This window comes from Protopterus annectens, chromosome 1.part2, assembly GCF_019279795.1.
Source record: "Protopterus annectens isolate FY-2018-M chromosome 1.part2, PAN1.0, whole genome shotgun sequence".
Classification (NCBI taxonomy): domain Eukaryota; kingdom Metazoa; phylum Chordata; order Ceratodontiformes; family Protopteridae; genus Protopterus; species Protopterus annectens.
Window position 1 is genome coordinate 364,520,772 of NC_056727.1, and position 13,658 is coordinate 364,534,429.

The following is a 13,658-nucleotide window of genomic DNA, read 5'->3' on the forward strand; positions in this document are numbered from 1 at the left end:
TCAGTCTCTTCTCTTCCTTTTTGAGAGACTGAGGCTTACTCCTTTCACAGAGTTAGAAAATTCTAACAATTTTTCAGCATTAACAAAACTTGTACAGAACTACTTTGGTGTTCTTTTTATCAAGTGTTTGCTGCTATTGTCATTGTTACTTTTGGTCTGATTCTGGGTTTATATAACTCTTGTTAACTCTTGTTAGACTAGAGAAAGCTTTAGGTTTCTGTAAAGCCTCTAAATATGGGCACAAGATTCCACCACTGGACATACATTACCTTTGTGTCATTTGCCTAGATGTAAAACACTTACAATCTGATTGTGAGATTTGTAAGGCCTTTGGGCCATGTTTTTAGTTGCAACAGAAGAGCAAATTGAGATTTAAGGGTCTTCTTCCCGCAAACTCTGTAGAGAAGAGGAAAACTGGAGATTCACTTTCCCCATCACCTCCTCCAAAAATTGCTAAACAGTTAATCATTCCTTACCCACTGGCTCCGATTAGTTCATAAATGGCTGTTTCTAATCCATCAGTGTCAATATCTGTGAACACTGAGTCTATCCTTATACCAGACAGATCTCCTTGGAGGTACATCTTTAGCAGCAAATCCTCAAAGAAGGCGCTCTCCAGAATCTTGGCAATAGATCTCCTTCGGCCTCTGTTCTTAAGTCTACCAGTTCTGCCACAAGTGCTGTTGATATCAATTGGAATCAAATGATAAGGGCATTTGTCAAGGCTCAAATAACCAATGGTATCATCCCATTCCCCACTGTTTCCAGGGTAGATTGAGTTGGCCTGCTTACTCCAGTTTCACTTGTTCTCAGTGCCGTTGGGTCCATATTGGCATTCAGGTTTTTTGAGGGTATCCTTACCTGTTCATCAGTGAGTGAAGTGGATTCACTTTGTTTTAGGTTCTCACATTGACTCTGGCCTGTCTGAGTCATTGAGTCCTCATAATCAGCCCAAGAGTCAGGGCAGCTCTGAATGCCTCAAGCCCATCTTTCAGCTAGGATCACAAGACCCTTCTGGATCTTCAGAAGATTCCCCCTCCAAATCACCAGGAATTGTAGGTGTAAGAGGGGACAAGTTGATTCCCCTACAGTTTCATTCACCCCAGACATCAACCTCAATGAGGGGGAGTGTACTTCCACTCCCCTACTGATGATTCCAGGTTTGGTGAAATCCTTGAATTGATGCTGTAGTGGGGTACTTCACCAAATGACTACCCCATCCCTGGATGAGAAAGCATTGTTTCAGGCTTTCAGATCTGCCACTTCTTCTTGGGTCGTCCCTCCCACAAACCTTGTGAATGATCTGGTCACAGAGAGGACACAGCAGGAGCCCGGCATCGTGGAGCCAATCCCCTTAAGCTGGACAAAATTATCTGTCCACCAGTGGACAAACCTTATTGGAGCAAGAAGAACCTTTTGTTGACTCTGTTATAGCAGATGGTGCCAAGAGAGAGCTTTCAGAGATCTTCCTAGATGGCTGCTCATTGAGTAACAGCATAATTCTAGCTCTCCTAGTATGAAAACAGAAACTTAGCTGGGAAAGCCAGTGAACCTAGATTCTGGGTAAATTTCAGTAACTGGCTAGTAAATACACTGTCTGGATGTCAGGAGAAAAGAAATACAGAGGACCTGAAGGAAAATCAGCTACAGAAGGCAACGAAAAAAACACTCATTGGGAAAAGTACTGTAGCTGTTCAGTAAAAAGCAGTGCAAGCTCCAGACATGACTTCTAGTAACCTAGAGGAAAGTATAAGGCAACTGTACACAGACCTGACTAAAAGAAATGAAACACTGATGGAGTATATCAACTCAAACAATAAAAGGTTGGGAAAAAATGGAAGAAGCTTTAAACAGATATTCAAAAAATATGATAAAACTACAAAACTCAGAGGTCGAAATGAAAAAAAGGCTGACTGAATATGAGACTACACAAGAATAGATGTTTAAAAATAGTAGAATTAGAGGACAGAGCACAAAGGGAAAACCTGAGATCATCTGCTGTACCCAAGACACTGGAAGGAACAGATTGTAATAATTTTATGAAAGCACAAATAAGCAACTGGAGTGGTATTCCACAACAGGAATAGTTAATTGAAAGGGCACATCATGTGTATGCTCCAAACCTGGCTGTGAGAAAACAGCATAGACCTTTAATAGTAAAAATGCAGTCTTACCAGCAGAAAGAGTTGACTCTGACAAAACTGTGGCAGAAGGACAAAAATACTAAAAATGGGAGACAGCAGAGTATTTATGGAGAATGACTACTCATTGTACACTAGGCAGAAGTGGAGTAAATTTATCTTATTATTCAAGAAATGTCAAGAAGCAGGGATGAGATTCAAACGGCTCTACTCAGCTATCTTCAAAATATTTTTCCCTGAAGGAACAAAATAATTTGTTGCTGAAGTACATTCTAAGTAAAACATACAAAGGTTTGTCCAACAAAAAGTGAGCTGTGAAACAGAAGGAAATTCTGTTTCTTGGTCTTCTGGTAATACAGACCACAGAGACACTGTGCCAGTGAAACATTTTCCAGTGTTTCAGTGGAAAATGCTTGAGAGATGGGGAAAAAAAGCACAAGAGTTGACTACAAGAATCAAGAGTACGTTGGAAATGAAGCAGAGACAGGGTTTGGGAGAAGATGAACAGGAATAGAACAAGCAAATCTGGAAATATTGGACTTTTTTGGACTTTGTTAAACTTATAGGGGTCTCTAAAGCATATGCCCTACTTCATGTCATATTTCGAGAATGAAATCAGTAACTTGGACATTGACAAATGTGGGATTACAAAGCAGTAATTATATTTGTTTAACATGACAGAACAAGATAATCTGGAAATATTGGACTTTTTTTGGGAATTGTAAAACTTGTAGGGGACTGTAAAGCATATACCCTACTTCATGCCATTAATGTTCAGAAAAATACTCAGGAGAGGGGAAGAGGAGGGAGAAATTTAACTATAAGTAAAACATTTTTTCTAAATGGTGCATGGTTTCTTTGCATGTTGTAAAGTTTTTTTTTTCAGTTATTTTATGTGTAATTGGAATACTAATATAAATAGGTGCTCCTGTTTTTTTTTTCTTTTTGTTTCTTTCTCCCTTCTTCACTGGCCCAGTAATCAAGATGCCTCAATCCCCACCACTAGCACCGGTGAGGGACATACACATTGGGAGGATGACAAGTACACACACAGTAAAGTACCATTTCCCTTAAGAGCACACAGAGATCACAGTCAGTCTGGGGCTGGTTTCTCCCTCTTTCTCCAGATTCCCAATAAACTCCCCAGTGGCACAGCTATAGGTTTAAGATCTCAGCTGAGGGCTCAAGCACCCTTTCTGTCCAGCCAGTGCTTCGTGTCCCTGCCCAAGTTGCTGACACACACACTTTGAGATCTGATTTATATACAAACACACACACACACACACACTTGGGGAAGGCTGGCACAGGTTTACTAGCTATGCCCCCCTTCTGCCCAGACTATAAGGTAGTTATCAATGCCACCACCCCCTAATTATCAGCTACTTAAGGCCTTTACAAAGGGTGACCAATCCCACTGTGTAATGTTACTATTATCTAAATGGTAAGTGTGACCAAGAGCAAGGCTATTGGAGTGGCCTATACATTGTCATCAAATATATAAAGTGTAATTGGGATAATAATATAAGTAGGTGCTCCTGTTTTTTTTTTTTATGTTTGTTTTTTGTTTCTTTTTCCCTTCTTTCGCCTTGTTCAGTTTTAAGAAATGTAGGCACTGCAATGAAAAAAGATCTAGTTAAAACAGCATGACAAAAGTAAAATTAGTCTGTTTTTTCCTCTTCCTTGCATGTAGAATGACTGGGTTAAGGCTATCAGCTTAATCTTGTAACAAGTTTTATGAGAAAGCAAGTAAATGAAAAATGATGTTGAATATTATGAGGCTTTTGTTTAGTAAATACTTTTGTGTCAAGTCACTAGCAGACAAAATGATAAAGAGAAATAGCTTGGAGATAATATTTTCTGAAGCCATTCAAGTCTTTTCCCAGCTGAGAGAGCTATAAAGATAAGATAAAACCAGACAACACTTATTAGAAAAACAGGCTATACAATGCATCTTAGCATGGATAACTTTTCTTTTATGTTAGCTCAAGTCTCTGTGTGTGGCTGTCAGTTTGGAAAATTTGTTCCTATTAGGAGGGTAAAACTTCACTATTTGAAGATATACATAGTTTTGTTTGTTATTATTAAGTTAACAGGTTTTAGGGGGTATTCGATATGTGTGTGTGTATTTTTGTTTCATGGCTTTTAATAAAACAAAATGTTCTGTAAGATGTGATATAGGCTCAAATGGCGATGACAAGAAACAACTGTGTAAAAGATTAACCTCCCACACAGTACGTGCATGTAAAACAAAAGCTGAAACTTAACATTTAACAAAAAAGCTGTTATACATAAAAGGTGGGAATAATAATCTCTCAAGAATATGATGCTTTCTATAATGTCTTTAAACATTAATGGTCTCACAGATAAACACACAAAAAAAAGAAAGAGTAGTGAACTATATTAAAAGATCTAGGGTGCAAATAGCTATGCTGTAGAAGACAAACTTGGAAAGAACTGAACATGTGAATTTGATAAAAGTTTTCAGGATGGTTAGCAGAATACCTGGGCAAAGGAAGAGAGGAGTACTTATATTAATTGCAAGAGGGACTCCAATAGTAATAAAAGAGGGAAAAAAAGTAAATAATGGTAGAAGTATTTATGTTCCACTAGAAACTGCTATAATGTAGCTAAGAAAATTCTGGGATAAATAATCAGCTTTCAGCAAGGAATATTACTTCTAGGTGGGGACTGGAATTTGATTTGTAATAATGAATATGTGTCTTGGGGGCCCAGAAGAGAAAATATAACAAAGGAGGGTAGATTTTTAAAGAAGGATAGGAGGAGATGAGATAAAAATGGTGATGCATAACCAGTCTACAGAAAAGACCCTAGGAAAAGATGGTATTCCTGTGGAAGTTTGGAAACTTGGACTCTTGGAGGGAAAAATTATAAAGATCTGAAAGGTTTTAATAGTATTTTAAGAGGAGGAGAAGTACCAACATCCTGGAAGAAAGTGGTTTTAGCTGTAATACCTAAAGAGTGTAAGGGTCCATCAGAACCAACTTCTTCATACAGGCTCATTTCAGTACTAAAACCATGATTATACAGTGTTTATGTCTATAATGGCTAAAAGAATGGCAAAAGTGATGCCATAATTCATAAATATGGATCAGTGTGGTTTTGTGCAGGGGAGGCAAACATTTGACAACATTAACAGAACACTGATGCTCCATAGGGAAGCATAACGTAAAAGATACCATTGTTGTTGGTGGGTGTTTATGCAGAGAAAGCATTTGACAGATTAAGCTGGGACTTTATGAGCAGAGCAATGGAATTATTTGCATTTCCTGATAAAAGTATAAGGTTGATTAGGGGACTGTATGAGGGAACGGAGACAAAAATTAAAGTGGGTGGGTTCCTCTCTGATATTCTCTGCTTGAACAGAGGAACCTGGCAGGAGTGTCCTCTCTCCCCTTTGTAATTTGCATTATATTTAGAAATACTGGCAAAGAAAATAAGGGACTCAGAAATTCAAGGATATAATTGGTACTGAAGTCAAGAAAAGCTTTCACTATTTGCATATAATATTTTATACCTGCTAGAACCAGAAAGGTACATTACAGTGCTTTGGACCATATTGAGACAGTTTCAAATCTTTTCTGGATACAAAATGAATGAAGCTAAAACAAATGCAATGGCGGTAAACTGTGTACCCACATATGAATTGTTTCAGCAATATCCATACTTATGGGACATGATAAAATGAAGTATTTAGGAGTATGGATTAAAAATGATTAAGGATATGTGGTAAGAGACTAAACAAAAGATAATACAAAAACTGAGAAAATGGAAGCTCTGTTATATGGATACCGATGGTAAGACACAAGGAGTTAAAATGTTTTTAGTCCCTTTAATCTTATACACAGGTCAGGCATATTTTTATCAACAAGAGAAGTTGTGAATAGCAATTAAGTGGGATAAGCTTATTCTTCCTATAGAAGAGGGTGAACTGGGCTTACCCGATTTGAAGGGGTATTTCAGAGCAATACAGTTAAGACTGCTATAGATAGCACAAGCAGAAAAGTATAATTCAAAATGGAAAGAAATGTTGATGAGACTGGGATTTTGGATGCAGACCTTTAAGAAGAATGACAGTAATCATACAGAATATTATATTCATAAATTAGCAGAAAGTTTACTAAGCCAATATGGGAATGGAGAAACAAGATTTTGCCACTAGGAATGACTACAATTAGGGATACAGACACTAGGGGCTGGAATTTATTGGAAAAAATTGGCAAAGAAACTAAGATATTGGGAGCAAATAAGTGAGAGGTAATAGAATGGGAAAATGCCAAGAACTTATGTAGACTGCAGGTTAGAGACTGCCTTCCCAGTCAAGGATTGATATCAGAGTAAGGCAAGGAGAAAAAAATAGGGGGTCCTAAATAAAAGACCAGCGCTGGCAGAGTTTTCAGTAGACTTTAGAATAGAAATTGCTGTTAAGAACAAAATAATTAGTAGAGCATATAAAATGCATATAAAAGCATGATAACTATAAGAATCAATCACAAGAGGTTAGAAAGGATTGAGAAGAAAGATTAGATAAGCAATTCACAAAGAAAGAGTGGGGGCTTATGTATGTCTGAACAACAAACCAGCCAAAAGGCTCAAAAAACAGAAAAACACAGAGCACCAGCGGTTGATTCATAGATATATGTATGTCTCCCAAATGTGCAACAAACTCTAGAAGATTTAGGATCTTTGGTTGGAAGTGTTTACATAGGTATTTTTATACCCCCAAGTAGACTCCAAAGAATTTTTCCTCAGGTAGACATCAAATGTTGGAGGTATGATGGGGAAGAAAGAGGTAACTGGGAACTTATTTTCTGGGAGTGTAATGAGTTGTAGACTTTAAAGATTCTCTGCAGATGCAGACTGCTTCGTCGGAGATGCTGGGTGAGCAAATGGGTATAACTAAGGAAATGATTTTTTTGAGCAATGATACAGAATCAGAATTGTCTAGACATAGTAACACCTTGCTGAGTCTAATTATGATGGCTGCCAAAAACAAAATTACTAGAAAGTGGAAATCAAAGTCTAAACCAACTGTACTAGAAGTAGCAAAGATAGTAACATAGATAAAACAACTGGAACTTGGATCTTTAGAAAAGGGTAGGAGCAAATTATGTAGAAAAAATGGGAGTTGGATCAGTACATGCAGAGGAGGAATGAGGTTTAAAAGAAGGCAGGAATTGAATGAGCTATGTAATCAACGAAAATACAATAATGAAATGTCCAAGCAAGGAGGAGAGAAACACAGCTAGGAACTATATAAAAATGTCCCAAAAGCACATATGGAATCCAACAAACTTCAGATTAAAAATGCGAATATTTATTGTTTAGAGTAAGCGCTTTCACCTGTTAGGCTTCTTCAGACTCACACAATACATTCCTACATCTAATTTAAATAACTTCTTAGGCGGGAAATCTAGTGACTCCACCTAAACCAATTACTACTAACAATCAATAAAATTAATAAAGACATAAAACATCAAAGAATAAATAAATACAAGACCTAAAAATTATGTGCAATATATAAGACTGTATAAAAACTATTTAAAACTCTTGCAGCACTGTGCATAGACAAAAACAAAACATAAGCATGGAAAATGGAAATTGCATAATGTATCCCAAAAGATACTGACATGAAATGGAGAACAACATGTGAATGAAATGGAATAGTATATTATATAATAGCTATGTAATGGTTGACTGACCATCACTGGATATAGTATAAGTGATGTATAATGTTTGCAGCTACAGTTGTGTCAGCATGGTTTGTAATGTATAATGTTTGCAACTGAGATTGTGTTGATATGGTTTATTTTCTTTTATATAAATATAAGATTGCCTATGTCATACATGATAATTTAATAATTTTAAAAAAAGAGTGAGAGAGAGAGATTTCAGAGGAAAGTGCCACAGTCCAGGTTCCAACAGCGAATCGTAGACTATAGAACATATGGTGAAGTGGGCCTATGTCTTGGGAATCTTTTATCTCCAGGTGTTGATTTATATTATGCACATAATGAGGTTCTAGAGAGATCTGGAAGAACAAGCACTTGATGTAGAGATAATCTCCTACTCCTGGCACTCTAAAACAGCTTTAACTGTACGTGTCAACCATCCTGACCATCGCCTGTCTCTCTGTGAAGCTGTTTCATAATGCAGCAAAAGGAGCAGTTAGAGCAACAGGTGCCAGCATGATAATGTGCTGTCATACCTTGTCACATCTCTTTAACTTCATGGACATCTTCAAGGCACCCTTTATTAATGCTGTTTATGATGGGACCTCCCAGTTCACTCCTATGATCAAGAAAAGATGATGAAAAGTGAGTACAAAAGTAAGATGTCTGCCATCAACAATTGACTAGGTTTCTGGTGTCATTCTAAGGAGATCCAATGTCTGCCTGGAATGACATGATTCACAGACCTCGATGCTTTGCCTGAGATGGCCTGCATCTGTCACCCTTGAGCTTCTGGATACTGACCAAGGCTGTTGCCACCCCTATAGTGCCTTTTTTAGGTGGTGTTCCAAACACCAAATTACCACCCTAACAGCTACAAACAAATGCAACTTGAGGGTCATGCTGCCCAATGCTAGAAGTCTAAATCTCAAAATGCACCCACTCAAAGCACTCCTTAAAATGGAGAACATCGACATTTGTGCTGTAACAGAGACCTGGTTCAAGGCAGCAGAAAGCACCCCTGCACTACCAGGCTGTAACTCATTCTATGCCTTTCAGCCCCAGAACATGGAAAGAAGCTGTAAAGGCGGTGGCGTTTCCATATTCATAAAGGATGCTCACACCTCCAGACTGGTAGCCCAACATAACACATCAGAGATACTTCAGGTGCAGCTAACACTGGGTAAGACACCGATTCAGGTCATAGCCTGCTATAGGTCCCCAACCATGTCCCAAGACTCACACTGCTACAGTCATCCCTCTTCACAAAGGAGAAGCGACTACAGACCCTAGGAACTATTGCCCCATTAGCCTTACGAGCCTGATATACAAAGATGTGGAACGCATCATCATGGACCGAAAAAACAAGGATATAGGGATATAGGGAATCTCCAAACTCTGGATCCCGCACAGTTTGGTTTTGTGAAAGGTAGATCATGCCTGCTCAACTTGGTCAACTTCTTTGAGTCAGTCACTCGAGCTGTGGATGAAGGCAAGGTGGTTCATACAGTCTACCTTGATCTGGCCAAGGCTTTTAATACCATTCCCCACTCAGGAATCCTAGAAAAACTCATTAAACTAGACATCATCCCCTATATCACTAGGTGGGTTGCAAACTGGCTCACAGATAAAACTCACAGTGTGAAAGTAGCTGACTCCAAGTCAGACTGCCGACTAGTCACGAGTGGATCCCCACAGGGTTCGGTCCTGGGTCCTCTCCTGTTTGGTATCTACTTCTCTGAAGTCCAGGCCAACATGAAGGGACTCTGGCTGACAACGTTTGCAGACAATTGCAAATTGGGAGCTATTATTAACTCCCCAGGTGATGTTGACATCCTGCAGAATGGCCTCACTGTGGCCAATGACTGGTGTCAGACCCATGGCCTTAAGCTCAATGCCAAGAAATGTGTCATCATCCCCTTTGGGAAAACCCAGTTCCCATGAATTACCACATTGATGGTAGTCCACTGAACACAGAAGACGTTATAAGAAATCTGGGAACACAGGTTAACAGCAACCTCTCTTTTGATCACCACATTGCCACTGTGGTCAGAAAGTCCTTCTATGTGGCACATCTCATTACTAAGGGTTAACTCCAACTGTTCTCTGTCTCATATCGCCTACTTAGGGGCGATCTCTGCTTGACATACAAAGCCATGTCTGACCCAGTTGTGTTAGAAATTCTACATCTAAAGAAATCCCAATCCTTCCGCACCACACGCTCCAGAGACCTCAACCTCATTACCACAATTAACAGAACATGCTGGAAGGACAGGGTCATAACCCAGAGACTGCCCATACTATGGAATAGACTTCCCATACATGTAAAGCAGAGCACCTCGCTGACCCTCTTCAAGAGAAATCTTGATGTGTGGATGGGAAACTTAAAATTCATCCCGGGGGTAACTCCAGTGGCTCTACTCGACAGAGGCACTGGGAACTAAGGTCAGGTGGCACAATGCCAGGGAAATCCTATGGCTATGTTTGTAAAGGCCCCAGGGCCATTAGCCTAGTACACACCTCTGAACCATTAGAGTTCACTTTGAGATCCCCTTAGAGGTCCTTTTCTAGGAACCAAAGGGTAATAAGGTGCTTTGGTTTAAGAAGTCACAACACTTGTTCTGGGCCAGAGGGGGGGACATTCAATGAACACCACCCCAGGAGCAGAGGGAGCCCACAAAATCAGAAGTTTTAGGGGTCCTGTCTCAGGGAAGCCCCTTGATGCTCTTGATGACTTGCCTGACTACTGCACTCTTTAGACACTTGGTGGTCTACTTTCTCACTTTATTTGAATGCTTGGTTTGGCCATAATGCAGGACAAGTGGGTGAAGAGCATAATATCCAAAAAGTACTATATTTCCTTCAGAACATTTCCCATGCAAACATCCCCACTCCACTCCTCCCAGATATGCCACTCCAAAAAAAGAGTAGAGACCCAGGAGATCTCCCAACTCCCTGAAAAAATAGCCATCCAAGAGGTAGCACAAGACCGGAGTTGGCTAAGTATCCATTCCTTATTTTTTTAGTAACTTAAAGTGGCCTAAAGCCTTCACATAAAAAAGATGAAATTCCAATTAGTCAAGACGCAATCCATTTTTCCACTTCTTCAAAAAAGGGGACTGAATGTGCTAAATAGACTTTCAGTATGCTTAGCTCCAAATAAAGATTGCAAGACCATCCAGAAGGTACCTCACTTCTGAATTGGAGCCAGTCGTAATCAGTTTGAGTCCCTACCATTTGGTCTCAGCACAGCCCCCTTGGTATGTGCGAAGCCCAAAACAAGAGTCACGACCCAGCTCAGGCTGAAATGGTTCCGGGTATTCCCATTTATAAATTACTTGCTCCTCACTGCCACAGTAAGAGATCCCTTATCACAAAGAGATTACCTGCTCAAAATCAAAATTAGAGCTTACAAAGACCACAGATTTCATCAGATGCCATCTAGGCATTACCATGAAGATTGTAAAGTTACCAGCTGACAGACTTCTTTCCCTCGGGTATGTCATCAGCAAGCTTCTTTAAGACATCCACATCTCCAGCTTCTCTGGTACTTCAGGTTTTAGGCATGATGTAGTATCCATAATTTTGGTACCATATGCGGGATATTACATTTGAGTACTTCAGTGGGGTAACTTCTTTTCCTTAGCCTCACAGAACATTTTCAAAGCTTTTTTAAAGGGAACTTTCCTTCTTAGGCCTACCATTAAAGACCCTTCCCCACCATGGAATTTAAACTTGGTTTTGCAAGCACTTATTAGAGCTCCATTTAATCCTGCGTCATCCTGTAGTCTAAAACATCTAACACTGGAAAATGCATTTCCTTGTTGCTAGAACATCTGAACTTCATATTCTTTCCTGCAAATGACTATACCTAGTTTTTCCCCACAGACAGAGTCTTGCTTAGACCTAAGTCTTCATTTATTCCTAATGTTACATTTGAATTCATTCTAAACTAAAGGATTCATCTGCCAGTATTTTCTTGTGAAATATACAAACAAAGGAGAATTCCTACTCCACATTCTGTATATTCAGTAAAGATGTTCAGCTGTTTGTGCCCCTTTCAGTCATTGTCAGACTGCATTACTCATGTCTAATTAAATCATCAAGTCAATTGCCACTTCTATGGCCTTCTTCAAAAACTCCTCCATAGATGTTATTTGTGCTGTCGTAACTTTGTCAGCAATGCATACTTTCTTCAAGCAATTTAAACTGAACATTATTTTTAGATCTAGGCCTTCCTTTGGATTTTCCATCCTAAAGGGTGTCTTAACATGATGTCACCCAGGAGGCTAGGCAGCTGAGGATTCTGTCCCATAAGTTGAGGCAGACAGAGAGGAAAATATAGGATACAGAAGTTATACACTTGGCATTATGTTAAATATTCGTTCCACTTCAACAACCTTCCCACCATCCCCCATCCAAACTGCTACTTCCTTATATCTAGATAGATCTGGTAGACCTAAACTCAAAGCATGTTCTGCAGTCTTCCTGTATCATTTGTATAAGCTTTTCTGATAATTATGGCAAACTTAATCCAAAGGACTGAGAAGAGGAGGAGCTCAAGCACTGGAGAAGCTTCTGGGGTGGAGAAATGCTGGCCCAGATCTAAGTCAAGGCACACAGAGAGGGAGACAGTAAGGATTCAGTGTTATGGTAAGTATATAACTTCTGTTTATATTATATGAAGTGTTAAATGCATTACAAGATTCATACCAAAATCATTTCCTGTACTCAAAAGATAAACATATAAGAAAATATACAATAACATAAAGTATACAGATCAAACATCACAACAGAAGGTTAAATGTTTATATCAGTACTCAAGTACTCATATAATGCAAAATAATTAAGTAAAGTTAATGAAATATTTATGCTGTAGTAACTAGTTAACAAGATTTTATACAGAAGAAATGAGAATGGGCAATTCTCTGCATTCAGTAAAACAAAAAAGCAGTGCCAGTCCCTTTTAGCAAGATTTAAAAACTGTTCCTCAGCTACAAATCATATTCTAAAAGAAAAGAAGCAAAACGTATGAACTGCATAATCTTAGACAAATGTAAATCTGGCATCCTTCAAATGTGTAAACCAGAAAGAAGCTAGAACAGTTCTGTTTTTACAAATATATATATATATATATATATATATATATATATATATATATATAAAACCAAACAAATTTAAGAATTATGATAGGAAAAGCATTCAGTAAGGTAGAGATCTATTTCAGGAAAGTGATGATTTTGTTTTGACTAGGGACAGCTTTTGGAGACCTATAAAGACTTGGAAGCAAAAGTTAAGACATTTCATGGACTCTTGCAGCCTCTTCAGATTTTGAGAGGAAGAAGGAAATGGTGTCTCTTGTCACCCTTCCTTTTTCCTGTATATCTGAAACCATGGTTAGAGACTGTAGAAGATTATTTATTGACATTTGATTACTGGGGAAGTCCAACTGGGTAGAAGCCCATTTTCAGTGGAGGCCCGAGGAGAAAAGCTTCAAATTATTACAAAACATTTCAAGGACAATAATTTTACAATCTTCATAAATAAAACAAAAGCATTTGCAGTTTAAATAATAATCTTACTGTATCAATAACAATTTGTACTGTCAGTAGTCAGATCTATTTACAGGTGTATTACCTTTTCATTTGTCAAAAAACTCTGTTTACTGTTTCTGTTGTTATAAGTACTATTTGTGTTTTTATCAAAATTTGTACATTGTGTATTTCAAAATGTATGTATTATATATATCCCTGTAGAGCTTTTCTCCCCGGGCCTCCACTAAAAATGGGCACTTTTTGGCCCAGTGGACCTACCCGGTAAGCAAATG

At 38.6% G+C, this 13,658-nt stretch overlaps 1 protein-coding gene across 1 annotated transcript in view; it reads left to right on the plus strand.

Annotated features, from left to right (window-relative positions):
- MCM8 (minichromosome maintenance 8 homologous recombination repair factor) overlaps positions 1 to 13,658 on the plus strand; it is a 929,462-nt gene that overhangs the window by 839,600 nt on the left and 76,204 nt on the right. The window lies entirely within an intron of this gene.